Here is a 25,992-nt window from a genome sequence, read left to right on the forward strand (position 1 = left end):
GATTATACCCTTCATGGTCCACTTCCTTATGGGTCTGAAGGCTACGTCTATGGGCATGACATATGATGTTCTTCCATTGACTCTTCCTAACCTTGTCCATCTTACTTTGATGTCGCCTCATTCCTTCTCTTCCCTTGTATCTCGGGTTCTAATTACTTGGACCACTTCATATTTCTTAAATACACCATGTGTTATTATTATTTTTTTACTCTGTCATGCATTTTCATGTTGTTTTCTCTGCTTCACTTTCTTCATCTACTTGGCATACTCCTAGTCACTCTTTAAGGTCCATTTAACAGCTCACCCTTTGTCTGGAACTTTATATCACTCCCTCCCATCCATCTTTCTCAGCATAATTAATTACTACTTATCTGTATTCCCAAGGGACTGTGTATGTGGTTCTATTATAGCACTTATCATGGGATGAAATTTATGAATGTGTGTATCTGTAGGCGTTTAAAATCTCTGAGGGTAAGAATCAGTTTTATTGTTTTTTTTTGTATCTCCTGTTCTTTGCACTTAGTAAAATACTCTATAGTTGTGTGTTGAATTGGCTGCATCAAACCTTGTCATTTCCTGGGGCACCTGGGTGGCTCAGTCGGTTAGGCATCTGACTTGGCTGAGGTCATGATCTTGTGGTTTGTGAGTTCGGGCCCCACGTTGGGCTCTGTACTGACGGCTCAGAGCCTGGAGCCTGCTTGGGATTCTGTCTCCTTCTCTCTCTGCCCCTCCCCACTTGTGCTCTGTCTCTCTGTCTCTCAAAAATAAATAAATGTAAAAAAAATTTTTTTTAAACCTTGTCATTCCCTCCATCCCCACCCCCTCCCCCACCCCCACCTTTTAAAAAATGCCCCCCCGCTGGACACTTCTGGAGGACTCAGTGGGATTTGCAGGTCCACCCATCTCTAAACCCCAGTTTCCAGTTGCCCTGAAGTCAGCTGTCACAGCAAGTCCTTAGCCTTATGGACTTAGCTGAGAAGTTGGATGATCAGAGACATCTGGGGAACCCAACTCGTCCACTCACCCTTACTGTCCCAGAGCACAGGGTCCCAAGGTGTCTCACTCAAGCATCCATCTTTCTAGGCATCCTAGAGGCTGTGCATATCACCCCAGGGTACCAATAGAGGGACTGATGAGCGGGTTTGCCCATGATTCATACTAACCCAGAGTTACTAGAAACATGAAGGCAGGAGGTATGCTGAGAGACAAAGTGCCATGAGCTGGCTCCTCCCAGCCTGCAGGCAGGCTCCCATTGTTTGCTCCAACCTAAAAAACTTTCATGGCTCTCTGGCCACAGGTGGGGACCTTCGGGGAAACACCATGGGTGGTCTGTGTTTGTCTTGCCCCCAAATAAAGCAGCCACCTCCCTGAGGCTAGCTCTTGGGTTGGGTCTTACAGGAACTTGGGGGAAAGGGCAGGAACTCTTTGCATGGCCAGGGCAGAGCAGGGAAATTTCTGGTTGGGAAACACCTAGCACCCTGGGGTCCCACAGAGCCCTGACTATGCCACCAGCACAGAGACACAAAGTATCTCGCCTTTACTTCCTTTGTCTCTCAGCATCCCAGGTACAGTGGGGTTGACACAGGCTACAGAAAGAGGGAATTATGGGCTAGGCTGGCTTGTTATTTACACTAACCTGGAAGTGTTAGAAACATGAAGGCAGGAGGTGTGGTGAGAAGCAAAGTGCACATGAGCTGGCTCCTCTGAGCCCACAGGCAGGTTCTAAGGGATTGTTTGAAGGGTCCCATCTCATCAGGGCTCATGGCAGACACAGGTAGGGGCCTGTGGGAAATACCGTGACTGGTCTCAGTTTGTCTCATTTCCTCTTTTAACATATAAGGCAGAAACTGCCACCTCTGTATTACAGAAGGAAGCAAAGTTCTTGCCCCAGAGCCACAAGCAGGTCAGGCAATGGCTTCAGGAGGAAGGGGGTTGTAGGCAGTGCTGACAAATTGACGTTGGTGCTGAGGCACCAAGTAGGAGATCTATCCTCTGCTGTGCAATGATTTCTGTGTCTCTTGCCCCATTTGGGTAAGAACTTCTTGAAGTCAAGGACTGTGTCTGTTTTGTCTTTGTTTCTCCAGATCCTACTAATATTAGTTTTCGATTGTTGCTATAACAAATTACCACAAACTTAATGGCTTAAAACATCACAAATTTATTAACTCGTAGTTCTGGAGGTTAGAAGCCTGATATAGGGCTAACTAAAATAAAGGTGTCGGCAGGGCTGAGTTGCTTTTTGGATGCTCTAGGGAAGAATTCGCATTGAAATCTTTTACATCTTCTAGAGGCTGCCCACATTCTTTGGCTTGTGTGTTTTTCCATCTTCAAAGCCAGATGGGGTCTTTGGTGGAGTCTTGGTTACATTGCATCGGTATGACATCTTTCATCTCCAGGTCAGGTGATTCACAGTCAATTCCATCTGCTACCTAATTTCCCCTTTGCCATTTAACCAAACATATTCATAGGTTTCAGAAATTAGGATCTGGACATCGTGTGTGTGTGTGTGTGTGTGTGTGTGTGTGTGTGTGTGTGTGGTAGTAGCAGTAGTAGTAGTATTCTGTCCATCACACTATTATAAGATCTGCTCATATTAGGAGATAAATAAAATTTGTAAAATGAATGGACAGTGTCTGTGGTGAGTGTGGCCTGGCTTTAAGCCTAAGGGTTGTGAAAACAACTGGGGAGGCAATAGTGATTGGGAAGAGAGTGGGGGGCTGGTGAGTGAGAAATTCACTGGTAAGAGTGGAGAGTTTGGTTATAGGTCCTGATGATTGATTTTTCTGTTAGGGTCCAGTAGTAGTATTCTGTCCATCACACTATTATAAGATCTGCTCATATTAGGAGATAAATAAAATTTGTAAAATGAATGGACAGTGTCTATGGTGAGTGTGGCCTGGCTTTAAGCCTAAGGGTTGTGAAAACAAGCCTTGTGAAGGCAATAGTGATTGGGAAAGCGGCGGGGGTGGGGGGGGCTGGTGAGTGAGAAATTCACTGGTAAGAGTGGAGAGTTTGGTTATAGGGCCTGATGATTGATTTTTCTGTTAGGGTCCAGTATGGCAGACTTACCCTAACATGACCCCAATGAATCTCACCTCCTGATGAGATTACATACTTGTGTAATACTTTCCCCTTGACTGTCAGCAGGACCTATGACTTGCTTCTAAACAATAGAATATGGCAAAAATGATGGGATGTCCCTCTCATTATTAGGTTATTTACACGGAAAAGGTGATAGGATGGCATTATGTTATGTTACATTATTTGACTTCAGTCTTAGTAGATTGGAGCTGGAGATTCACCTTGTGGGCCCAATGAAGTCAGTAGCCATGTCAGAGAAGCCTGTATTGCAAGTGGCCTCTAGAAATGGCAGGCAGCCTCCAGGACCTGAGGGTGACCTCCAGCCAATAGCTAGCAAAACCCAGGACCCTCAGTAATACAGCCCAAAGGAAATGAATCATGTCAACAATCTAAATGAATTTGAAAGAAGATGCTTCCCCATTTGAGCTTCCAGATGAGAATGCAGCCCAGTTAGCACCTTGATTTCAGCCTTGTAAAACTCTAAGCAGAAGATCCAGTTAAGCTGTTCCCAGAGTCCTGAGCTACAGAAACCATGAAATAATATATATATGTTGTTTCAAGCTGCTGAGTTTGTTTGAATTTGTATAGAGCACTAGAAAACTCCTGCAGCTGATTTGGGAATGATGTTAAGAGATGGAGATGGAATTACTCTGTCCATGCCTATGGGAAAATAGTTCCTATTTTACAGCTGGAAAAATGAGGAAGAGCAAGTTGAAGCTCATTACTCTTTATCCAATATTCAATGAGAAAAATAAAAGGAGAATTTATTATTCTGATTTCTGCTGGGCTTCCTCCAGCCCTTCCTGTGGCCATCACTTAGAATTAAAGTTCATAGCAGGGGACTTTGTTTCATTAATCCTCACAGCAGTGCTCAGAAAGAAGGCTTCTTGAAGGTTTTTTGGGTTTCTGTCTTCTTTCAGAGTTATAGAGAAATCCCATTGTCTATAATCACCATGAAGATTCAGGTAAATAGCTGGACGTGGATGACTTACACTCATTATACTTAGCAGTGAAGTTATTAAAATTGTATATCAGGCTTATTGAATATACTGTTTAACACCCCTATCCTATAGCTATAAAGATAAGTCAAAACTCAGCTTGAATTAAAGCTTGAGTCAAAACTCAACTTATAAAGATAAGTCAAAACTCAGCTTGAATCTTTTTTATTTGAACAGTCTACTTTAAATTCATCAAAACTATTTAGATGATAGATTATTATACATGTAAATGACTTTAAAATCCTTTTGCCTAGCTACTGTCCTCATTTCACATATGGGCTTATTGAGTACAAAAAGATAAGGTGAATTGTCTCAAATTAGCTGTCACACAGTTAATTCCTACTAGAATCTAGTCTCCAAGCTCAAGAGTTTTGTATTGTTTTCATATATAAACGCTGGAATCAGAATTTATGGAAGATAGTAGCAGTCTGTTAGGTCCATACTCCTGGTTTAAATACCAAATATATCCAAAGAATCCCAGACACAAAATGATATCTCTTTACATAAATTCTAAAAGAAGTAATATGATTCTTAGGAGCCTCAGCTTAATTTCATTTGCTGTCTACTGGCATTGTAATAATTATCCTTATATTCCTTGGTTAGGTATTATGGTCTGAAGTGTGGTGCTATTTTTCACAGGCCTATGGACTCTCTTGTTTTGGACTGAGGGACCAAGGACAAGGGACTTGGAGTCATACCATCTTTGTTCTGGGTTGGGGAACCAGGTAGGAATTTGGAGCAGAGGTCAAAGGGGTACTTGTATATGAATTGAGCACCCAGATAGGAGATAGGTTTTGACGTGGACTTCCTATATGGTATCATGAAGAATATGAGTGTGGCACATGAAGAGCTAGTAGGTCACTTGATGCTGGCTCAGAAAGTGGCATAGCTGAGGTTCTGGTAGAACGTCCTTCTGGAGCTGAACACAGAATCACAGAACGTTAGGGCTGGAAGATACTTCGAAAATTATCTTGTTCAAGCCCACCTTTTACAAATAAATGGACTCAGACATAGAAAGATAACTCCAATGGGGCACCTAGTTGGCTCAGTTAGTTAAGCATCTGACTCTTGATTTTGGCTCAGGTCATGACCTCAGTTTGTGGGTTTGAGCCCCACATCGGGCTCTGGGCTGACAGTGTAGAGCCTGCTTGGGATATTCTCTCTTTCTCTCTCTCTCTTTCTCTCTCTTTCTCTCTCTTTCTCTCTCTTTCTCTCTCTTTCTCTCTCTTTCTCTCTCTTTCTCTCTCTTTCTCTCTCTTTCTCTCTCTTTCTCTCTCTCTCTCTCTTTCTCTCTATCTCTGTCTCCCTCTCCCTATCTGTTCCTTCCCCACTTGTATGCTCACTCTTCTCTCTCTCTCTCCCTCTCTCAAAATAAATAAATAAACTTAAAAAAAAGAAAGATGACTTGATAAAGAACATATAGCTAGTTAATGGCAGGCTTAGAACTTGGAACCTCCTGGGCATCATAACTATTGTTTGTTCATTTGTTTATTTATTTGCTACCTTTGCTATTACTTTTTTTAATCCATTGCACTCAGTATTTGATGCAACACACACACACACACACACACACACACACACACACCTTTGCTCCTCTACCAAGTTATTGGAGTAACTTGATCTTTATAGCCAAGATCCAAATCCACAAAAATGCTTTGAATGCCTATTATGGAGGTTGTGTGGTAGATGACTGGATTTGGAGTTAGAAGACCAGGGCTAGCCTTCAGGTCCTCACATACCCATGAATACAGGATAATCAACTTTTTTGAGTCTCATTGTCTCCCTGTATAAAATTCAGATAAAGAGCTAAAGGTGAGAACAGGGGAGCAATGGCTTGGAAGATTCAGGGTGAGGCTGGGACAGTGGAGTGCCTATTGTGAGGAGTTTGGCTAACTTGAGAGCTGCTGCTTTGTGTATTTCAAACTGCTCTACAAATTTAGTGTTATTATTCCCATGTACTGGTCTCTATGGTGAATGCAGGATATATATATATTGCCTAACACATAGTCCTTGCCTTCTATAAAGTTATACTAAAGTGATAACCTTGATGTATAACAGGGAAACATATACTGAACGGCCAATGAATGGCAAGGACAAATATTTAGAAGTGAGGTGACTAGGAAATGGGGCAATTGGGGCAACTTTGTAGGGTTATGACTTGAGCTGGGTCATGAAAAAATGTAGCAGACAGGAAGGGACCATCTCAGGCAGGTGGGACACATTGGACTAAGACATGGAAAAGCTTAAGTAGAGGTGAATATACAGAAGAGGAAATACCTAAGAAAAATATTTACAAGAGTAGGATTAAGTCATGGTGGGTATTTACATCCAAGCGTTGCATATCATGATGCAGGCAATAGGAGCCACAGGTGACTTTTGAGCAGGATTAACTTGTCCAAAGTGATGGTGATGGAATGTCCCTTTTGCAGGAGTGTCAGTTGGTTTACAGTAGGGAGTAGAGCAGAGAGAGCTGCTTATTCTTTTCTCCTCCTTAGCACCTCAGGGGCATTTGTGCTGCTGACCTTTTATAATGACACTTAGAAAAGGGTTGAGATTGTATCAGGCTCCACTTGTAAATGATTTCTGGAACACCTCTGCCTCCCATCCTAGCATAGGCCTGTAAGTCCTGTTCCTAAACTGCACAAAACCACAAGGCTGATTGCCTTGTCTTAGTTGTGAGCCAAATGACTTTAATGACTAGCAATTACATTACAGAACAACTGACAACAAAAAGGTCATGTTTTTTCAAGGTACAAGGAAAGGAGACAGAATCTTGAAACCTCATAAAAGGAAAAGGGAACTCTTAAGGTCATTGCATCCGTTCCTGACAGAGTAGGACTTTTTTTTCCCCCTCCTCTGTATGTTTACTGTGTTTTATATACTCTCATTTAACTGACTGAGCAATGGCTGTTTTACCACTTCTAGTGGAAGATTTTTTAATAGGTTAATTGTGTCACTTACCACCATTGACATTCTTCTGCTTTTCAACCAGAACATTCACATAATAAAAGACTTGATAATATTCTGGTCCCTGTTGTGTAAAAAGCATTATTTAAGTGAATATGAAAGCAATGTTTTCATGTTAGGTGTTACCAGCTTAAAAGCTGTAATCAGTGAGAATATATTATTTATATTTTGAACTTTCTTCTTTCAAAAGCAAACTAGTCACCCATCCAGAATCAGATTGGGAGAAAAGCATTAGTGTGCTTCCAGTCATTGAAGTGACATATGAATATAAACATAATGGAGAAAGAGAAGAACAGTTCAGTGGGATTTAATTATTATTCAAATGAAAAAATAGAGAGTGTTTCACTTTCTATATAATTAAAGAGGATTTTGTGTTGGAGAACATTGCTCTGTGATTTATACATTACCTCTCCGCCCCCTCAGAGATCATCAAGGCCTTTGGCTTAGATTTAAGTAATGACATCTTCACAAAGACAGGGAACTTTTAAAATCAGAAAAACTCTTGAAATGCATTCTAATTCATATAGACCTCTCTTTATTCTGTATTAATTTTATTTTTTCCTTCAGATTGATCTTCTTGCTAGTACTTTCTTATTCATTAATTTATAAGCCTAAGTGTGTTAGTTGGACTCATCTGAAGAGTAAGGATGAAGCTACCAATTCTCCTTTCAGAGATGTTCTTAGTAAAAAGCAGTTCAATGGTGATGAAATCCTATAATTTCGAAGTGCTGTGCATATTATTAATTATAGACATTAATTCATGTTACTCTGCTCCTGATGAAATGCTTTGTCAACCGTAGAACACTTCTAAATGTTGAGAAACAAATCCTAGGAGAGGAGATGCTTTTATTAACTGTTATTGTATATTATTATTTATTATTGTTTTATGATGCTTGTGTGACCTTGGGCAAGTCACTGAGTTTCTCTCACCACTCTCCACACTGAGACCTCTCATGAGTATATGTATACTGTAAACTCCTAATTCTAGTGTGCTTATCTCTACAAATCCCAAATGCCTCCCTCACAACATTCCTTTACCAATGAAAAAAGAGCAAATTAAAAGGTAATTTTATTGCACTATTTGTGCCATGATTTGGCATCTCGGATGGGTACCCCATACCCATACCCATACCCATACCCATACCCATATCAGGCCTAGAGAGAGAGGAGCAGTAATGTCACATCTCCATGTGTTTGAACAGTTTTGCTTAACTTGGCCTTGAAACTGGGACTCTGAGTCCAGCTGGCCACTGATAGCACCATAGGCTGTCCATGTAATTAAAGACATTTGCATTCCTTGGGCAACTCTTTGGTGGCCATCTGTGGCCTTGACTTTGGAATCAAGTAGCAGGGTATGGTGGTGGCAACAGGGGGGTAAAGATCCTGACCGCTCCAGATCTGACTGAAGAGGAAAACATGCTACTTGGGGGATTTTCTACCAAGAGTCTTATTTTTGCCTCAAAGTTGTTGTGAAGAGCTGAAGAGGAACAATGAGTTAAAATACTTTTAAATAATTCGCTCTTATGGGAGTTGTTTAAGGATCTAATTGCATTGACAATCTTTTCATATTCCTTTTTAGTTTTTATTTATTAGATTTTAATGATGCAGAAGTAACCTTTGTTACTCAGTGAACGTTGACACTATCCTCCCTTGCTTCCTTAGCACTCCAGAAGATGACATTAATAGTCTCATATAGGTTATTCAAGTCAGTCTATGGAGAAGCTCAGGGTAATATTTGGCAATGGAGAGAATTAGAAAATGTACAAGAACTAGAACCCACCATAATGGAAATGAGAGAAGAATCTTGGATTCTAGGGAGAAATGGTAGAATACTCATTTTAGCAAAATGAAAAAATTCAACCTTGAGGAACCCCAGCTTGGAAAGCTTTTTTCTGAGCTTCATATTTCTTTTTTTTCATTCTTAGCAAAAAAGAAAAGAAATCAATATGCCATAAGCAGTTTCTGAGGAGCAAAGACAAGCATAAGTAGAAGCACATATATTCATCTCTACCTCTACCTTTACCTCCATCTCCATCTCCGTCTCCATATCATCTATATATCTATATGTCTATATCTCTGTCTATCTTTCTATCTATCTATGGGAAATTTTAGAGGTATTCTGAGAGAATCAAGTGGCTTGGAAAAGAACTGATTATTCCAAGGTTCAGGTTGGGGAGCAGAGACAGAAGCTGGGAAGGGAGGACCCATAAATCTCGGAGACCAAATGGATTGAAAATAGACCGGGAAGAATGTTGTATTTCCAAGGCAGAAATCAACTTATTATCATGTAAAATGTTGGATTAAGTTAGAGAAACAAAAATCTTGAGGACAACATTTAAAATTTTCATAACAAAGAAAACCTCAAAGCATACTCAAATTATTTTCTGTGATGGTACAAGAAGGTGATGTATACTTAAACGTTTTTAATGGTGTATTTAGTTCAGAATTTTCAACTGCTCTGTAGACTGGAGCTGCTGAGAACCTATTGAAAAAACTTGCAACTTATACTAGTAAATGTTAGCTTGCTGTTGTGTGTCTCATATAAATAAAGCCATGCTGCTGGCTGGAATATTAGGGCTAGCTGTTGCTTGCCTTCAACATGGTTGGGTATAGAGACTTAAGAAGCTGTTTGTAAAGACTTGAATCTTAAGATACGGCACTTGTCCCCATCAGCTGGTCACAGATATGCTTCTTTAGCATTTCCCTTGACTGACCATCTAACAAAACTTTTATTTTTGACCCAAGCCAATTTCTCAAAGTCTACATCATGTAAGAGGAGAAATAGGGTTAAGACTCTGAGTTCCACAAGATTTTCTCCAGCATTTGCTTTCCTTATTTGATGACTTCTTTATCTAAAAAATTTACAATCACACAAGTAGAAACCAAGCCAAGCCAAAAGAGAGGTAAGAGATGGATCTTACAAGGAACTAGCATCCAAACTTTCCACTCATCCAAACTCAAGCTATCTTTCAAGAGGATCCCATTCAACATTTTCTAGGAATCCTTTCTGAGGTCATTCAAGAACCTCCTGAATTTTTCCTTCTTTAAGTTCTTTTTTTTTTTTTAAAAAGAAATGTTTATTTATTTTGAGAGAGAGAGGGAGAGAGAGAGAGAGAGAGAGAGAGAAAGAAGAGGAGGAGCAGAGGAGAGGGAGAAAATCGTAAGCAGGCTCCGTGCTATCAGCATAGAACCCAAAGTGGGATTTGATCTCAGGAATTGTGAGATCATGACCCGAGCTAAAATCAAGAGTCAATCGTTTTAACTGATTAAGTCACCTGGATGTCCTGAATTCTTGTCATATGAGTAACCTACCCTACACCCTAGGACTAGTCTGGGTTGTGTATTTTCTGATCTCTCATAGGTGTGTATTAAGTTTTCCTATATGTCAACGCGGAGTTATAAGTTTTGTGAAGGAAGGACATCTTCTGTCGTCTACTTGTACATTTTAGGCATGTATTAAATGCACTTCATGCTGATAAGTCCTGCAGAAGCAGAGAAAGTCCTCAAAGGTAAGGTTTCATATATTCTCAATGTTTTTTACTAGACAACAGGGGCAGTTAATACACATTAAATATCAAAGCACCATGAAAATAAAGAAAACACCTCTCAGATTCTAACAGAATCCCTGTCTTTTCAGTCTTAGTCCTACATTCTATTTCCTCTTGCTACAAGTAGCAAGCACATTGTTGGGCTAGACATGATTCTTCCATTAAAAGCAACTGTTCTGAATCAAGGAAAACAAAATTAAATAAAATGAGAAGGGAATGGGCAATAGTAACAGGCTCAACACCCTTTTGTTAGGGGATTAAAGCATTAATCATCCTATTATCTGCTATTTTGAGCTTTGCCAAAGTTGCTAGAGGTCGATAAGCATTAGTTCCAATTAAAGAACTTTAGAACTTTCCCTCTTATATCACCCACTGTTTTGGATTGAAAGAAGATGGATGATGATAACATGGTCTCAATAGTCTAATTGCAGCTTCTTTCCATTTTTTTGCTAAGAAATTGTAGAAAAGGCCACTTTGGATTTAAAAAATTAAGAGCTTCATTGTCAGAAAGTATCACTAATGCATATAATTACTATTTTAGATTCTCAAGAAGGTCTAAAGACAGACATTTCATTTTAATACTTGCTATTCAATTGCATTAGTGACATTTGCTAATAACCTAAGGAAGTTACCTATTGCAGTGGTGAGTTTCAAGCTGTAAAGTTTAGCGTTTTGACATGGGATGCCAAAACTGTGTATAACGCACATAAAGAGAGCAAGAATCAATAAACATGTCAATTTAAAAATGTTAAAAACCTGAAATATTCCCCAATAACTCCATTAGAAAAGACAAAACGTAATTGACAGTTATTTCTTGACAGACTGCCCAATAGACTGGCTTGCAGAATTGCCACAATTCACATTTAAAAAGTTAGGAGAACATGGGCAGATTGAGTTGGCAGGTAAACTAATTTTGCAAAGTGGAAAGCATGGGTAGGTTAATTACTGAAACTTCAAGATATTATTCTTCAGAGCTGTGCTTCCTTACCTGATGGACAGAGTAAAAAATTAAAATTTTACTGTTCTTCCACCTTTAGAGAACTACCTCATATGGTTAAAAAAAATTGGATAATTAATCATTCAGTCTTTGATATTTTTCAATTATCCCTCAAACATCCTTCCTGGATAGTGAGATGAAAGCTCAGTGTCTCATTACCAGATGTTAGGTTTATTTGTGCATACTATTAAAACACTTAGTGGCCAGTTTATTTTGCTATTTAGAGAAGGAAGAAAGATGACTGAGTTTAAAAGTTGTGGTCTACTCCAGTGTGGTGCTTTGGCTGAAACGAAGTAGTCTCAAGCCAACCATAGAGATGAATCTGCTTGTTGTGCAGAGTGGGATTTTATGAGTGTACATTTAAAAGTTGCTTGATTTTTCTGATTATGAAAATTTGAGTTGAAAAGGAAGAATAAATTATTGGAAATCTCATCATCTAAAGAAAATTATTAATATTCTGATTTTATTTTTCACTTTTTCTGTGCAGAACATTTCTGTACACCATTGTCCATCTGTATATTCAATTGTGGATTTTTTTTTAGCTTAACATTATAGTTTAAGAATGTTCCCATGTTAACTCAAATGAATGGATTTGTGGGATCTCTTGAGTGGGGGTTCTATAATTTACTTAGCTATTACCATATTATTGAATAATTGAATAGTATTCAGTTTTTTACTATTTTAGTAAAGCTGTAGTAGAAATCTTTTAGAATATGGCTTTTTGGCATTTTGGGTTATTTTTCTAGGGTTGATTTACTAGGGTAGAATTTTTAGTCAAAGGTATGATAATATAATAGGGTGATAAAAGAAGTTTTGACTGAGGTAATAAGGCATAAGATATGATATATTACATAGGAGTTATAAGACAAGTTGCCACATTTTAAGGAGATTATTAAAAGCCAGTTACATCTGTTTTATTTTATAACATCATGAATATAGAGGGTCATGATTCGAATATTAGAGGGAATTTTGGGTGCAAGTTTTTTTTTGCTGTGAGTCTCTTCGCTTGCCCACCAGGGAAATGAATGAGGTGTGCTCGTACCTTACCTCACTTCAGGTAATTCAGTAATGCCCCTATTGGTTTGAATGATGTGTTGGACAGTTTTCAACTCACACTTGACAGACCAAAAGGTGGGTGACTGTCTGGCTAAATGCTGTGATGAGGGTACAGAGGAGAAAATGCCAAATAGGACAATTTGAACTCCCAAAGGTTTTCCAGGCAAGGATGTGTGAAACTTTCTCTTGGACACATGTTGACAGTTACATGAGAGAAAGCCAACGCAGCTTCATTTTCAGTCCTGTCCAGCAAAGCTATTTGACATCATAGCAGATTCTTGGAGATTGAAAAGTTAAGTGCCAAGCCTAAGAAAAAGATGTGTTTGCTATTGTTGAGGATACTGCTTGTCTCTGAAAGAGAAAGCAGAAAAGAGAAGGAGAAAAAGGAAAAACAGACTCAGCAACACAAGAGAAAACATTTTAAATTTTGGATGTGTTGAGTTTAAGGTATTGTGAGAATCCAGATGCAAGTGCCTAGCAAGCAGTGGACTCAGAGAGACTGGACTCAGAGAGGCCTTGATGAGAGATGTAGATATTGGATCAATCACATGTTCAAGAATGTTGGAGGCTTGAGACAGAATTGAATAGAGGGTCAAAGTCAGAATCCTGGCTTATATCTGCCTCGAAGAGGATGAGAAATTAGCAAGAGAATGAGAAAGGAAAAAGAGATCTAAGGAGATCCAGGACTGAGCAATGTCACTGAAACCAATGTTGCAGAGAATTCCAAATAAGGCATAGTCAATAAGGAGGTCAGCAAGTTGGGTTTTTAAGATTCACTTGTTTTTGGCAAATAGTAGGACACTGGTGATTGTATCCAGCTAGCCTCACTGTAATGATCAGGGCAGGATCCTGACTACAATGGGTTGAATGGAGAATGGGTAGAGAAAGGGAATCTTTGGGTGAAGACCATTATTTCTAGGCTCTTAATTGTGAAAGGAAGGGAAATATATTTTAGTGAGAGAAAGGCTTGAAAGATCAAAGTAAAGACTTGAGCATGTGTGTAGATTATGGGAAAGGTGTCAGTAGAGTGTGGAAACAAAATGTAAGAGAGAGGATTAACTAATGGGCTTAGATCCCAGAGAAGACAAGAGGACATTAGATTAAGAGTCTCCTGGCCCTCTGAATTAGAAACTGTTAAACAGTCTAAGCTACATAAAGCAAGGAATGCCATGCAACCTTAAAAAGAATGAATCATTTTTTAGCATTGATATAGGGAAGTCTCCAATATATATTATAAATATAAAAAGCCAGGTAAATAGTGTATTCAGTATGATACTAGGACTACAATGAATGACCATATGGATTGTGTACTGATATGTGAATGATGTGCCTCTTGAATTGTGCATTGCATGGTCCTTTAGGTGACACATTACATTTGCTAGAGAACACTTTTCAAGATTCTCTATATTCCTTTGTTCTGGTCAATGTTCATAAGAGTCATTTTTTGATCATTTAAGTTTTATCTATTTATTTAAGGATATTTATCAATCAGACTGATGGATCAGATCTCTGCTCTGCTTGATAACTATGTTTTTAAATTAAACATTAATAAAATGGCCTTCTGATGATAATTTAGTTCTTCATGTCACTTGTTCACAGGAAGAGAATGTGTTGGCATAATGACATGAGTGTTTCTGCCTGATGGTTGAGCCTCTCCTAAATGAATAAATTGTCATTGTGGTGTATAATATCAGTCTGTGAGAACTTGATTAATGAGAGCCCACCCCTCAGAGTCAGACCTACATTAGTATGCTAACAAAACCATGTACCTTGCCCTGTTCCTGCAAGTTAAAGACCAGTTCCTAGACTATAGTGAATTCATTAAGCTCAGTTTTACTTGTGCAGGCTCCTTGTAGGCAGACATCTGGCCTTTTCCTGTTGATGTTGTTAAAGAAAAAAATTATTCATGATATTTGTTGAGGATAGTAGGGAAGACTTTATTCTTTTATTTATTTATTTATTTATTTTTTATTTTTTTTTTTAATTTTTTTAATTTTTTAATATATGAAATTTACTGTCAAATTGGTTTCCATACAACACCCAGTGCTCATCCCAAAAGGTGCCCTCCTCAATACCCATCACCCACCCTGCCCTCCCTCCCACCCCGCCCTCCCTCCCACCCCCCATCAACCCTCAGTTTGTTCTCAGTTTTTAACAGGGAAGACTTTATTCAAGTGGAGACTACCTCAATAGGTTTAGGGACCACTGCAATGGGATTTTGCTGTTAAGGAGAGAGATTGGGTTCAACTTTGAATATATCATGAGCAAGTGGTAATTTAGAGCTAAGGAGCATGGTGGGGATTAATGGATGGAAAATTGCTAAAAGGAAACATTAGGAGTAAGGGGTGACTCTTGCTAAACTGGCCTAACAGGATTCTTGCTGAAGGCTGGCCAGAGTGATCATATCACCTGGGGGATGGTGGAGGCTGAGGAATCTGATCGGATATTGAGGGTGATCACCTACTGAGGATGGGTATTCTGGCTAAACTGACTTAGTGGGATTCTCACAGAGATAAACATACAAGGCCAAAAGTCAGGGCATAGTTGAAAAAGCTCAGAGTAGCCTCAGTAGAGTTTGGTCAAGAAGAAAATCTTGGTCAATGCCCCTTTGCTATATGGGCCATTTTCTTTTTCTTTTTCTGTTTTTTTTTTTTTTTTTTTTTTTTTTTTTTTTTTTTAATTTTTTTTAATGTTTATTTATTTCTGAGACACAGACATAGCATGAGTGGGGGAGGGGCAGAGAGAGAGGGAGACACAGAATCCCAAGCGGGCTCCAGGCTCTGAGCTGTCAGCACAGAGCCCAAGGCGGGGCTGGAACTCACAAACCGTAAGATCATGACCTGAGCCAAAGTTGGTCGCTCAACCAACTGAGCCACCCAGGGGCCCCGCCATTTTCTTTTTCTTTTCCTTCTTCTTTTTAAAGTTTACTTATTTATTTTGAGGATATGGGGGCAGAGAGAGAGAGAGGGAGAAAGAGAGAATTCCAAGCATGCTCTGTATTGTCAGTGCAGAACTTCATGTGAGGCTTGAACCCACAAACTGCAAGATCATGACCTGAGACAAAACTAAGAGTTGGACACTTAACTGATTGAGCTACCCAGGTGCCCCATGGGGCGTTTTCTACTCAAATGCAATGGCTTAATCATCTCAGTCTTCTAAAGAGTCTTGTGCATAGGGATATATGGGACAGTAGAAGGGTGTGAATATGTGGTATGGGGGAAAAACTGAATTGGAACCTGAAAAGGGGTGTTGAGCCTTATTTAGGATGCAAGTAGGTTGTCTCAGTTGGCTAAGGACTGTTCCAGTCCTTAAGTTCCATATCCCAGGAATTTCTTCAGTTCCAGGCAAACCAGACCATAGGTCACCTTAGATTCAGCTCACATTGAAGACTAAAAAAATGTATATATATAATATATTGTCTATATAATATAAAAATCCATATATATATATATATGGATATATATATAAATCCATATTTATGGCTCCAGGGAATGGAGCCAAGAAAATGGGAGTTTGGACTGATCCCACATGACTGGGGAGTTGTTGAGAAAAGATGATGGGTTGGGGATGTTGAGAGTTGAAATGATCTAGGTAGGTCAAGGCTGGAGGTAAGGCCAGGTTGGTCACATGTCTAAGCGACTCCTTGGGTCTGCATCTTCTGAGTCTAGTCTCCCGTTCTGTGCTTACCAAGGGAGGCAACACTGACTGGAAAAGTAGTACACTGTCCCAATCAGGTAATCTTGTTTCTCAATCAGTCAAAGTGTAGAATAAAACAATTTAGGTGGGCAAGAGCAGGAAACCCTCAAGCAAGAAAAATACCAAAATAGTGCCTTCCTCATATCCATCCTCCTTCAGGGTTCTGTAGAATAATGGAATGTTAGAACTTGAAGGGACCTCAGTGTTTTTCTGGTCCGATTTTTCCCTTGGTCATCTGGGAGGGTTAAAATAATGTTTCCATTACAGCTGAGTATGTAAAGATTCATTGACATTTTCTCCACAGTTGTGAGAGTGAAGCAATCACTAAATAAGCAGTTCAATTTGGTTAAAAAGAACCACAACACAAACTGTTAGCCAGTTTCTTGCAAGTCTCTTAACAATATTGCTTTGATGCTTAACATGTTAATCCACTGCTAAGATAATATCATATTGAAAAAGAGATTCATTCTACATACCATATAGACTGAGATTCATAACAGCCATATGGCTACTGATAAATGAGTGATCAGTATTTTAAAGAACAAACTTATTGCTCAATATTGAATAATCTTGTGATTACTGAATCTAAGAATAGCAGTCTGAGTTGTTATTAAATTCATTTCAGAAACAATTGTTAAATGTTTGTAATTGTGGGCCAATACTTAGATGCTGTAGGGCAAAAATTAACAATTCATTTGCCCTGAATGGGTTAGTCTAGTGTGGTAGGCAGAATATGCTAATTCCCCATCCCTCCCCCACCCCTTCCAAAGACACCTGTGTCCTAATCCTGGGAACCTGTGACTATGTTATGTTACATGGCAAGGAGGAATTAAGGTTGGAGATGGAATTAAGGTTGCTAGTTAGCTGACGTTAAAATAGGGAGATTATCTTGGGTTATCTGGGTGGGCCCTATGTAATAACAAGGCTCCTTAAAATATGGAGGAAGGAGACAGAAGTCAGTGTCAAACTTATGCAATGTGAGAAAGCCATTGCTGACTTTGGAGATGGAAGAGAGCCACTGACCAAAGAATTCAAGAAGGTTCTAGAAGCTTTCGAGAAAAGGCAAGTAAATAGATTTCTTCTACAGCCTTCAGGAGGAACACAGCCCTGCTGACACCTTGCTTTTAACACAGTGAGGCTTGTTTTCGAGTTCTGACTCCCAGAACTGTGAGTTAATAAATTTATGCTGTTTTAAGCCACCAAGTTTGTGGTGATTTGTTATAGCTGCAATAGGAAACTAATACAACAAATAACAGAGATAAGTGAAGGTGTATCATGGAGACAACATAGAGTAGTGCCACTGTGGCAATCTGGAAATTGCTTACCCAACACATGGCTCATATCCAGCTCCAGCCAATGTTTCTTAAGGGAATAAAGACTCAGAGTTGCCAAATTTTTCTATTTTTCAAAATATGGTGAAAATACAGATTCCTATGTGAAAGTGTTTTTGTTTAATTGTTTGCAACTAATTCAAATAATAAAACAAATTCTTGCACATGTACACAAACAGATGCATATAAGAATGTTTATCACAGTATTGTTTGCAACAGCAAAGAAAAAGACACTAAATATCAAATATGGGTATAAGTAAATATAAATATATATGATAAAAATACATACTCTACTCAAAATCTGTGAACTATATATTCTAAACATGTTAAATAAAGATGTAAAGAAGAATGAGATACATAGCATATCCCATTTATTAGTATAAAATACACCCATAAAATAATATATTTTGTAGGGATATTTATATGTAGAAATAAAGAAATGAATGTGATCAGGAATGGTAGCTGAATGGGTGCAAAATGCCAGGATAAAAGAGATATAATAATAGTAAAAGAGGATGTGCATGGGCTAATGTTCATAGGCTATGAATGGAGGTACCCGATCAATTTTGAGTGATTACTATGTAGGCCAGAGCAGAAAAGACTGTAGGTATGATTAGACCCATAGGTTTCTTCTGGAGATACAAAGACAGCCAGGACATAGTCCATCCCTTCAAAAGTTTCATGGAGAATTGGGGCAGAAAGATGTGTAAATGAGGTAGAATTAAAAAAAAACTGACAGTTATAAAACAGTGAACATTCGCTCATTTATTCAACTTCCAATCAAATATTTATTAAGCATCTGCTATGCTCCCAGCAGTTTAGTGGCAGTGTGTTTGTGTAGTACAAGATTTGGTTTTAAGAGTAGCAAGAGCTCTGTTTATATTGCACCTAACCTCCGTGCCTACTACAGTAGGTTCAATAATGGTGCCATGATTGTTAGCCTTTCTGGGTCTTGGATGCTTCTTTGGCATAATAGGCAATGGTTGACTTTATGGTCTAATTCCATGTGGGGTTGTTGTTAGGGAATAAGGGGGAAGACTCTTGTGAAGTGTGAAGCATTCTATGGATGGGAGACACCATTACCAGGCTTCATCTCTTTTTTGGAATTGTTCACCTTCTCCCTCCACTTTTCTTCTAACTTGCTACTGCCTCTGTCTCACCCACGCTCACATTGCTGGTGCCCAAGACACTGCCATGGGAAATCAGGCTGTCCATTCCCCTTTATCTGGCTTGTGATTTAAACAAGACAGATATTCCTAAAATACCTCCTTTATCACTAAGTCATAAACTCACAAGGGAAGGGACTTAGATGCTTTCCTCAATCTTGTGCATATTGTAGGAATCCCACAAGGCTCACCTTGGAAATTTCCTCTTGTATCTGTTTCTGATATTTCCATTAATTTTTTTCTAAATGACCTGCTGTGGTGAGAGTGTGGTCATATTTTCCCTTTGTTCTAGACCTTCCTTTACCCATGTTTCACCAATTGAAACCATCTTCTCCCCTATAGGCAGTTACAAAGACTCATTTGTGGGAAAAACTTGCCTGGAATAGAAGTATTCATGCTGTGATGTTTCCTGGAAAAAAAAAATTTATTCCTGATAATAGGCCTCAGAGTATCTACCTAATTCCCACTGATACACATCTGTTCCATAAAGAAACATCTCTTTGGAATCAGTGGGATTTCAGAACAACTCATCAAGGAAATACGAAAATCAGGTTGGGGGCAAATTTTCACTTTGGAACCAAATACCTCTATCACAATGATAGAACAATTCATATGTTGGGATTTATTAGCTCTTATTGACAATTTAAAACCATAAGCTTCTGATGAAACATTTACCTAAAAGTCATGAAGAGAGTGCTCTGCTTCATAGTTGGAGTTCTTGAATATTTTTGGTGTTAAAGCAGTGTCTGATTATAGGAGGATGTTAGCTATAAACTGAAGCTGTTTCCTGGAGGGAACACATTTTGCAATAACTCCCAGTCAACTGAAGTTCTCTGCAAACCAAGAAAGAGTTGAATTCCTCGTATTTACTTTTTATTGTTTGAAAATTGCTATTGCATTGCAAGTGTTATAGATGTTTTGGAAAGAAGAATGGGGCCTTATTAGAAACATCCCTGGGGCATAATTTAGCATTACTTGCAGGAGATGGAAGAAATGGTTTCATACTGAAAAAAGCAATGTCTGAGAAATATTATCACTAACATGCTACTAACTCTAAAGGGTGGACTGATTAGAATCAGTAGGAGTTTGGCTACATAAAAACAGCATTATTAGAACTTGTGCAAAGAAGGGAAAGAGAACATAGCTGTATTGGTAAGGTAGGTTGTGCTGGGGAAGAAGCCCAATCCAAGGAATCTCTTAAAGGGTGAAAAAGGCATTAATATGTCCCTTGCAGAGCTGTTACCCATCGGTTTATTCTTCCAAAGGACTGAGTGTGTTTTATGAAGTGTAAATATGACTCATGGGCCTCTGGGGTATTCTGCAGGTGGGAAATATTACAAAGAGAATAAAATCACTAAAGTTTTGACTCATCTCCAGATGTACAACGTTGAAAGTGAAATTTGGATTTGAATCCAGATTGTTGTTGTTGTTGCTGTTTTCCCCCATGGAAACTCCTTTACTGCCAAATGTGATGTTTGAAATATTTTTTGTACCAATTGAGCATTCATTTCACAAAACATTTTAATTATAGTTCTCATGGTCTTCCCATGTTTGTTCTGACAATATAAATTATTTTTATCTCAAAATAGTTGCAAGGAAAAAGAAATTAACCTAAATGATTAGGGTAATAAAACATCATTTGATTTTTGAGAGCATACCTTTTAGAATCTGGGTTAATTAAAAAATATTTTTGTTTAAGTTAGTTTTTTTAATTATAACAAAGTAAACCATGCATATAATAAAAAATTCAAATAGTGCATGATGAGTTTAAAATGGAAAGTAAAGATATCTCATTCTGACTCCCAGTCTCATGCCCCAGAGGTTAACCACTAACTTTCTTTTATATGCTCTTTTATGTTCCTGTAAGATCATTTTACTGTGTGTATGCAAGAATTACATAACATGCATCCTATATCCCTTTGATTATACGAGTGATTATATGCATCCTGTTTTATACCTTGCTGTCTTCACTCACCAGAATATCTTGGTCATCTTCTTTCCAAATCAGTGAATTTAGACATTTCTTTTCCAACAGTGGTACATTATTCTATTTTGGGTTTTTACCGTAATGATTTAAACAGTTCTCTATTGATATACCTTTAGGTTGTCACTCCTGCTGTGTGTGTGTGTGTGCACAGATGCGTGCAGGCATACTAAAACAAGCTGTGTTACAGTTGATCTCCTCATATGTGTGTTTGCACATTCATGTGAGTGTAACTGGAGGAAAAATTCCTACATGTAGGATTTCTTGGCCAAATGGAAAATATGTGTGTTACGTTTTACCAGATATTTCCAAATTGTCTTTATAGAGGGAATGTCAGTCAGCATCTCTTCTCTAACAAAAGTGCAGCAAATGAACTTCATGTTAATTCCCTCAGGAGAATTGTGTACTATCAAACTCTGACAGTGGTATCCCATTGCTATATTTGTATATCTTTGGTGAAAGAGTGAGTTTGAGGATCTTTCTCTATGTTTGTTTTCCATTTAATTTCTTTGTTTCTGAAATTCTAGTTCATGTCTTTGGCCTAATTTTCTAACAGATTGCTTAGTTATTTCTTATTGATTTGTTAGACCTTTTCATATATTAAGGAAATTATTCATTATTTTCTCATACATCTTTAAAACAGTTTTCCTAGTTTTGGTTTTTTTTTTGCATTTTATCTTTGTAATTGTTTTTTACACATTAAATTAAGAAAGTTTACATATCAACATGGATCAAATTCTTCCTTTAGGATTTCTGGTTTGATGTTTAGAAAGGTTTTTCTCACTCTAAGTTTATGAAAATATTCAGTCACATTTTATTCAAGTTCTACATTTTAATTCTTTTTACACTTAGATCTTTGATTCATCTAAGATATATTTAGTAGTAAGGAATGAGGTAGAGAATTCTTTTAAATCTTTTTCCAAATGGTCATTTTTTTTCTCTGAGCCTACTTAAATTGAATAATTTATCATTTCCCTAATGAAATAAAATTCAGTGTTCATTAAAAATAAAATTCCTGGGGCGCCTGGGTGGCGCAGTGGGTTGAGCGTCCGACTTCAGCCAGGTCACGATCTCGCGGTCCGTGAGTTCGAGCCCCGCGTCGGGCTCTGGGCTGATGGCTCGGAGCCTGGAGCCTGTTTCCGATTCTGTGTCTCCCTCTCTCTCTGCCCCTCCCCCGTTCATGCTCTGTCTCTCTCTGTCCCAAAAATAAATAAAAAACGTTGAAAAAAAAATAAAAATAAAATTCCCATGTATATTTAGCTTTGTTTTCAACTATTTACTTTGTCCTTTTGATTTTGATATGTTTTACTCTGCTAGTGCCAAATAATTTCAATGACAGTTGCTTTAAAGCATGTTAACTGTCTAGTGAGGCTAGTTCCCCTTCATGACTCCTCTTTCAATGGAATTTTCCTAATAGGTGTGTTCATTTTTCTAGATGACCTTGATCATCATTAAGAAACATTGAAAAAATTGTAAGATTACATTGATTTAATAGATTAATTTGGGAAAGAATCGGAATCTTTGCAATATTGAATTTTCATCTTGATCTTTCAAAGTTCTTGTGAAATATAATTTTAGTCTCCCCCCAATTTACTACTATTGTAAATGGGGTATTTTCTTCTACTATTTTGAAATTTTTGGTGTATTTAAAAAATATGTTGGTCTGCAGTGTTGTGTGAATATGATTAGTTTGGTTTGAGTATTATATGGATGTATAGAAACTGTTACCTATCAGTCTACCATCTGTATATTTTTTATAGCTGTGTTATTCTTTGTAATGAGTTTGAAAATTTGCCTCCTTTTTCATGCTCTGGAATATTTACCCTCAGAACTATGTTTTTTGAAGGTTTGATAAAATTCACACTATCTGGACAATTTTCATCCACATTTCAAATGAATTTCCACAGTATAGAAAAATGTATTCCTCTATAATTCAGCTTTTATTTTTGTATTTATGTCCCATATTGTAAATTTTATTTGCTTTCTTTATCTTGTTCAGTTTAACTCCTTAAAAATTTTTTTTTTATTGGGGTTTTGAAGGAATCAGCTCTTGACTGTATTTTCTTCCCTAATTTATTCTTTTCCTATTTCACTTTTATTATTCTCTTCCTTTAATTTTCAAGCTTTGGGTTTTTTCCTAGCTTTTGAATTGAATTATTACTTTATTTTATTTTTCCTTCTTCAGTAATACAGTTTAGAATATGATTATTCTGTTAAAACATTGCTGTAGCTATGTTTTATAGGTACTGATGTGTTGGGTATTTACAATAGTTATCTTCCAGTTAGGCTACAATCTAAAATCTTGATGTGAAAAAAAAAATTCAAGTGGTTGGAGTTTTTTCTTTGTTTTCTCTTTTTTGCATTATGTAAGTGTTTGTTTTATTATATTATGGCCAATGAATACTTCCTGTACTATTTACACTTTGTGTAAATTATTGTGGTTTTCTCTATGAATTAATATGTAATCAGTTTTCAGACATGTTCCATGGGCCCTCCAAAAAAAGATGCATCCTCTTTTTGGGTGATAATAGAATTCAGTGAATCACTCATTCACTCAATAATTTATAACTACATATTCTCATTTTTAATTTAAGTATTTATTTGTGCCAGATTTCATTCTAGGCAGAAAGGATAGTAGAGTGAATAAGACAAAATAAATCTGTGTTTGTAAACTTTCATTCTAGTAAAAAAGATGGAGAGTAATTAAGCAAATATATACAGGTACTTTTTTTTTTAATTTTTTTTTAACATTTATTTATTTTTGAGACAGAGAGAGACAGAGCATGAACAGGGGAGGGGCAGAGAGAGAGGGAGACACAGAGTCTGAAACAGGCTCCAGGCTCTGAGCTGTCAGCACAGAGCCCGACGCGGGGCTCCAACTTACCGGCCGTGAGATCATGACCTGAGCCGAAGTCGGACGCTTAACTGACCGAGCCACCCAGGCGCCCCTATACAGGTACATTTTTGTTACTGACAAATGCTTTAAAGAAAAGTAAATCGGGGGGCACCTGGGTGGCTCGGTCAGTTAAGCACAAACTCTTGATTTTGGCTCAGGTCATGATCTCATGATTTGTTATCAGCCCCATAGTCTGATTCTGTGCTCACAGCTCACAGCCTGCTTGGGATTCTCTGTCCCTCTCTCTCTGCCCCTCCCCTGCTCATTCTCCCTCTCTCTCAAAATAAATTAATAAACTTAAAAAAGAAAAGAAAAGTAAATCAGGTAAGGAGAAGTGGAATGGCTGAGGAGGTGGGAGAGCACCATGTGAGGGTCCTAACAAAGGCTTCCCTGAGAGGTGACATTTGAGCAGGGGCTCCCAGAAGTGAATGAGTGAGGAGTAAGACAGAGGGAAGAGCAAATCTGGCAGAGGAGCAGAATTGGTGGTGATAAAACCTATGCCTCACAGGAGGGAAGCACAAAGGTCCGTATGACTAGCATGGAGTGAGTGAAGAGCAACATGGTGGAAGGTAGGTCAGAGAGACAGGAGAAAGCCATGATAATTAGTTTGGAAAGCTATTAGAGGTTTTTGAAACAGAGGGTGACACAATCTTATTTGTGCTTTTAAAATGTCATTCACGTGGTTACCTATCAATGATGTCTGCTTTATTATGATTTTTAAATATTCTATGTATCTTTACTTATTATACTTTTGTCTAGTTAATTTGTCAAAGTCTCAGGATTGGGGTAAAGACTTCTTTCTGTTTATTTCTGCCTTGCATGCCATGCTTTCTTTATGTGCTTTAATGGTAAGTTAGTTAGGGATAAAAGTTTTAAGCAGATTGGATTTTCATTGTGGATTGTATTTTTATTATTTTATATATCTCTTTCTTTCCATGTGTAATGATTTTTTTCCTTGAATTCACCCATTATATGTTAATATTACAATGCTTGGAATGTTTTCATTCACATGTGCTTGGTATGCCTTTGCTTATCCCTTTCTCTAAAAAACTATGTCATTTTTTTCCTCTTTATTTATCTTTGTCATACAAAGAGTTGGATTTTAAAATCCAATTTGTCTTTGTCTTTTGCTAAAGATCTATTTTTTAAAAATGTTTATTTATTTATTTTGAGGGGGGGTTGGGGAGGGGCAGAGAGAGAGAAAAAAATCCCAAGCAGGCTCTGCACCTACAGCGCAGAGGCTGATGCGGGGCTGGATCCCATGAATCATGAGATCATGACCTGAGCCAAAATCAAGACTGGAACAGTTAACTGACTGAGCCACCCAGGCATCCCTAAATGATCTGTTTTTGTTTGGTGTATTTTTTCATTTTGTCATTAGATTTATACTCTATGTTTCAGTGTTTGGTGGTTAGCTCTCTAAATTCATAGGTAGTTAAGTCAGTTTCTTGACTTCACATGGTTTATATTGAATAGTCACTTGGAAATTTGTAGAAGTTAACACACATACTTCTCTACCACTTTCCCTCTTAATAATCTGCCACCTTTGAGAATATTTACATTCTGTCCTACAGTCTATTCCCCTCAGCCATTTAGACATTTCCAATTTCTTCCTTCCACAGCAAATTTCCTGAGCTCTTTATTTTAATTATTTTTTGTTTTTACTCACACAATTTTTTTTAAATTCAAGAAAGCCTCAGAAATGTATCATATTCTTGCTTTTCTTGTAAGGTTTGTTTTAATACTTAAATAAAATTTGGCTGCGTACACCATTTTAAGGTTGAGTTTATTTCCCATAAGAGTTTATAGACACTGTTGTACAAATTGGAAATTTTTTCCCTCTATTATATCATCTTCGTCAATGTTAATATAAGTACCAGGATCCTCCATTTGTCTCTTCTTGATCCATCGTCTTCTCTCTAATCGTGCATCTTTTCATCTTTTTAATCCTGTTCTCTCTGACTATATTTTTAAAACTTCCTTCTATTACTCAGCATTCAGAAAGAATGAAATCTTGCCATTTGCAACAACAAAGATGGAACTAGAGTGTATTATGCTGAGTGAAATAAGTCAGTCAGAGAAATGCAATTACATGATTTCACTCATATGTGGAATTTAAGAAACAAAACAGATGAACATAGGGGAAGGGAAGGAAAAATTAGATAAAGACAGAGAAGGAGACAGACCATAAAAGACTTAAATACAGAGAACAAACTGAGAGTTGTTGGAGGGGAGGTAGGTAGGGGCGTGGGCTAAATGAGTGATGGGCATT

The 25,992-nt window shown here is 37.9% G+C and overlaps 1 protein-coding gene across 7 annotated transcripts in view; it reads left to right on the forward strand.

Annotated features, from left to right (window-relative positions):
• ZPLD1 (zona pellucida like domain containing 1) overlaps nucleotides 1–25,992 on the forward strand; it is a 539,338-nt gene that overhangs the window by 318,707 nt on the left and 194,639 nt on the right. For 4 of the 7 annotated variants that reach the window (XM_042999205.1, XM_042999207.1, XM_042999203.1 and 1 more), the window contains one exon: nucleotides 10,408–10,555. The exons of 2 other annotated variants lie outside the window; for them this stretch is intronic. The gene's annotated coding sequence lies outside the window, so the exon portion shown is untranslated. Of the gene's footprint in view, nucleotides 1–4,735; nucleotides 4,805–10,407; nucleotides 10,556–25,992 lie in introns of those variants that run through there. One more of the 7 variants, XM_042999209.1, reaches the window with a different exon arrangement.

The sequence above is a fragment of the Panthera tigris genome, chromosome C2 (assembly GCF_018350195.1).
Source record: "Panthera tigris isolate Pti1 chromosome C2, P.tigris_Pti1_mat1.1, whole genome shotgun sequence".
NCBI classification, from domain to species: domain Eukaryota; kingdom Metazoa; phylum Chordata; class Mammalia; order Carnivora; family Felidae; genus Panthera; species Panthera tigris.